We start from the raw sequence: 4,392 nt of genomic DNA, 5'->3' as shown, positions 1-4,392 counted from the left end.
ATAGCCGGGGTTGTGAGGTGCGCCTGTAGTCCCAGCTACTGGAGAGGCTAAGGCAAGAGAATCACTTAAGCCCAAGAGTTGGAGGTTGCTGTGAGCTGTGATACTGTAGCACTCTACCAAGAGCAACAAAGTGAGACTGTCTCTAAATAAATAAATAAGGGAGAGGCAATGCTAGTTAGGACTAGCCATTGGCTACTATGCTAATTCTAAAACCCACGTATTCCAAAAGCTACCATCACCTTGCCTTACATCGGCCTCTTCCTTCTCTTATCTCTTCCAACCTCACCTGTTTCCCCTCCAGCTTGCTTTGAAAAGTTTGGTTGTTTTTGTTTTTTTCCTTCTTGACACCTTGGGAAAGAGTCTTATTCAGTTGCCCTGGGTAGAGTGCCATGGCATCATAACTCACAGCAACCTCAAAGTCTTGCGCTCAAGTGATCCCCTTGCCTCAGCCTCCTAAGTAGCTGGAACTACAGGCATGTACCACCACACCCGGCTGAAAGTTCAGTTCTAAATGGAGGAATTCTGAGGGTGACTATCTAGAGCAGGTGGGCCACAACAGGAGGAATGGTTGAAAAAGAATTAAGTCTCACTAGTAACAGAACTTTCTTCTTTTATTGAGACACAGTCTCACTGTCACCCTGGGTATAGTACCATGGCATCACAGCTCCAAGCAACCTCAAACTCTGTGGCTCAAGTGATCCCTTTGCCTCAGCCTCCCAAGTAGCTAGGACTACAAGCACCACCACAACATCTGACTAGTTTTTCTATCTTTAGAAGAGATGGGGTTGGCTCAGCACCTGTTAACTCAGCAGTTAGGGCACTGGCCACATACACCAGAGCTGGTGGGTTCAAACCTGGCCTCGGCCTGCTAAACAACAATAACTACAACACAAAAATAGCCGGGCATTGTGGTGGGTGCCTGTAGTCTCAGCTATTTAGGAGGCTGAGGCAAGAGAATCGCTTAAGCTAGCAAGGGTGACATAGTGGGACTCTGTCTCAAGAAAAAAAAAAGAAAGAAGAGATGGGGTCTTGCTCTTGCTCAGGCTGGTCCCAAACTCCTGAGCTCAGGCAATCATCTGCCTTGGCCCCCTCAGTGTGTTAAGATCATAGGCATGAGCCACTGAGCCCTGCCTTTTACCAGAACTTCTAAATTTCAAGAGGACCAGAAATCCAATATCAAAATGTTGGTATCTAATTCAAAATTTATTTATTTATTTATTTATTTATTTTTGAGACAAAGTCTCACTTTTTCACTCCTGATAGAGTGCCACGTGGTATCATAGCTCACAGCAACCTCAGACTGTTGGGTCTTGCCTCAGCCTCCCAAGTAGCTGGGACTAAGGGTACTCACTGCAACACCTGGCTATTTTTAGAGATGGGGGGGGGTCCTTGTACTGGCTCAGGCTGGTCTCGAACTGGTGAGTTCAGGCGATCCACCTGCCTTAGCCTCCCAGAGTTCTGGGATTATAGGCATGAGCCACCATACCCAGCCTAATTCAAAAATGTATTTATCTATTTATTTTGAGACAGAGCCTCAAGCTGTCACCCTGGGTAGAGTGCCGTGGCACCACAGCTCACAGCAACCTCCAACTCCTGGGCGCAAGTGATTCTCTTGCCTCAACCTCCCAAGTAGCTGGGACTACAGATGCCCACCACAACGCCTGGCTATTTTTTGGTTATAGCTGACATTGTTGTTTTGGCAGGCCTGGACTGGATCCAAACCCATAAGCTCTGGTGTATGTGGCTGGTGCCTTAGCTACTTGAGCTACAGGCACAGAGCCAAATTCAAAAATTTAAAGGGGAGAAAAAAACCCACATCCAACATTGTATGTGCCAACTAATGCATATCTATGGGCCATCCATGTACAACTCTGGCTTTGGCCTCCTTGGAAGCCACTAAAGTAAGCTAACATCGTCCTTTTGAATGAAACATTTTAATCATCCACAGCTTCCTTTTAATAGTGTTTGTTTGTTTGGCTGTATGGTTTTCTTTTGTTGGGACAAAGTCTCACTGTGTTGGCCAGGCTGGAGTGCAGTGGCACAATTGTAGCTCAGTGTAGCCTCAAACTTCTGGGCTCAAGAGATCCTCAGTAAAGCTTTGTAAAAAGATCGGTCTTCTTGGGCTAAGCACAGTGGCTCATGCCTATAATCCTAGCATTCTGGGAGGTCAAAGTTCAGAAGTCTGAGACCAGCCTGACCAAGAGCAAGACCGTGTCTCCATAAAAAAAAAAAAAAAATAGAAAACTTAGCCAGGTGTGGTGGCACATGCCTAAAGTCCCAGCTACTCAGGAGCATGAGGCAGGATCACCTGAGCCCAGGAGTTTGAGGTTGCAGTAAGCTATAATGATGCCACTGTCTTCTAGCCTGAGTGCTAAAGTGAGACCCTGTTTCAAAAAAACAAAACCAAAAACAACTATCTTCCTGCTGGTTCTAGGGTTCTAGTTACACATGTAGTGTGCATATTTAACAGTTACCAGGAAATTGTAATCAGACCAGCCGCTACCGAAAAATTCAATAACATGAGGAAGCAAACATAAACTTCCACTCTATTCCCTGAGAGCACGTGTTTATTCAGAAAGGTCTACTGAGTCCCTACTGTGGGGACAGGGTAGTGAAGAAAATGAGCACAAATTGTGACAACAGTATATAAAGAAAAGCACATAGTGTTGCCTGAAGTGCAGCAAGAGAATACAATTCATGGGAGGGAGCAGGAAACATCAACAAAGGCCTTTTGAAAAAGTGACACAAACTGTCAAGACCTAAAGGATGTCCAAGTTTTTCAAGTGAAGGAGGAAGCGAGGCACTCTGTGGCAGAAGGAAAAACATATGTAAAGATCCTGAGGCAATTAAGAAATATGATACATTCCAAGAATAGAAAGGCCAGTGTGATTCAAACAGTGAGAAAGAGGGAGAATGGAACAGATAGGGAGGCTAACGCCGGACTGTAGAGGGCTCTGAAACCTGTAGTAATGAGCTTGAATTTTCTCATAAGAATAATGAGCAGTCAGTGGATTCTCAGCAATTACATAATCAGATTTAGAAAGCTCACTCTGGCCTAGCCTGGAGAACTGATTGAAAAGAACAAAAGGGCAGGGCAACACCTACTTTGTTCATCACTGTAGCTCTAGCACCTAGCACAGTGCCGGCACACATCTAGAACTCAGTAAATGTTTGTGGAATGAATGACTGTGGAAACAGAAGGCTATTACAGCAACCAAAGTTTGCAGCTATAGACAAGTGTTTAGAGTTGAGACGTTTTATAAGTCGATTTGATAGGATTTAGTAATAAATAGATTGGAATGAGGGAGTTGGGGATGAGTGAAAGAGGCATGATTCCCATGAATCTTGCTTGAGCCAACTGTATGAATGGAGGAGATAGAATGAGATAGAGAAGATGGAAGAAGGGATGTAAGGAAACGATTGACAGTTGATAACAGATTCTCTACCAACTCCCACCACACGCGTTGTCTGAATATCTGAGCAACACCCAGCACAGGAGGTGGGACTGAACTCCCTGAGAATGACGGTGGTGACTTGCCCTCTGCTAGGCACTGCTACGAGCGGGCTCATCCTGTAGAAGGGGCACTGGGCAGAAAGTTAGGAAGGCCTGGGTAATAGGGCTGGTTCTGCCTTTACTATCCAAATTCCTTGAACTTATCCGAGCAGCAGTCTCCACATAATATCGTTGCAAGCATCAACGCGTCAAACTCCCGGCAAAAGGGGGTGCAAAAGCGCTCCGCTAAGAGTCGAGCGGAATTGCCACGTCTCTTTCGCCCCGGGACTGCCTTCCCCCAGGGTGCGGGCCTGTCAGGCTCTGCCCCGGGTCCGGCCGCGACCCCCGACCCGAAGTCACAGCCTACCTGCCCGGCCCGGTAGCGGTAGCACACTGCGGCCCAGGCTGATGTCAACAGGAGCTTCTCTCCGGTCAGCGGCAGCCGGTGCCTGGCCAGCCAGCACCGGCCGCTGCCACGGCTACACAACCTGCTCACCCATAACGTCACCACCTGACACCGGAAGCACTAACGTTTCACAGAGCCTGCCGGGAAACAGAGGCCCCAAGAGCAGGGACGGCTGGCTACAGGACCCAGAGGCCTTTGCGCCAACATGGCTGCCGGAAGTGGCTGCGCGCTCTCCGCGGAGGACTCTCAGGAGATTCGTATTCGACACACCCCCAGCCCCGGGCGCTGTGCATCCCGGGCCTTGTAGTCTCAGGCTCCCCGGCCGGCTGGGCTGGGCCGCACGCGGCTCCGGGCGGAGTCCGCGGGCGCAGGATGTGAGCTCACAGCCCGGGATTGCTGGCGGGCAAGCAGCCACAGGCTAGGGGCTGCACGGAGTCTGCTCGCCACCCAGCAGAGAGGAGAGGCGCCCCCGGGGACGGTGAGAGACGGTCCT

At 48.9% G+C, this 4,392-nt stretch overlaps 1 protein-coding gene across 2 annotated transcripts in view; it reads right to left on the bottom strand.

Annotated features, from left to right (window-relative positions):
* The window catches only part of IFT20 (intraflagellar transport 20), a 9,735-nt gene extending 5,728 nt beyond the window's left edge, over nt 1-4,007 (bottom strand). For both annotated transcript variants that reach the window (XM_012809772.2, XM_012809773.2), the window contains exon 1: nt 3,861-4,007. The gene's annotated coding sequence lies outside the window, so the exon portion shown is untranslated. The remainder of the gene's footprint in view (nt 1-3,860) is intronic.
* Between the last annotated feature and the right edge of the window lie 385 nt (nt 4,008-4,392).

The sequence above is a fragment of the Otolemur garnettii genome, unplaced genomic scaffold (genome assembly GCF_000181295.1).
Source record: "Otolemur garnettii isolate 467f Iridium unplaced genomic scaffold, OtoGar3 scaffold00112, whole genome shotgun sequence".
Lineage (NCBI taxonomy): Eukaryota > Metazoa > Chordata > Mammalia > Primates > Galagidae > Otolemur > Otolemur garnettii.
This window is presented reverse-complemented; position numbering and strand designations above follow the sequence as displayed.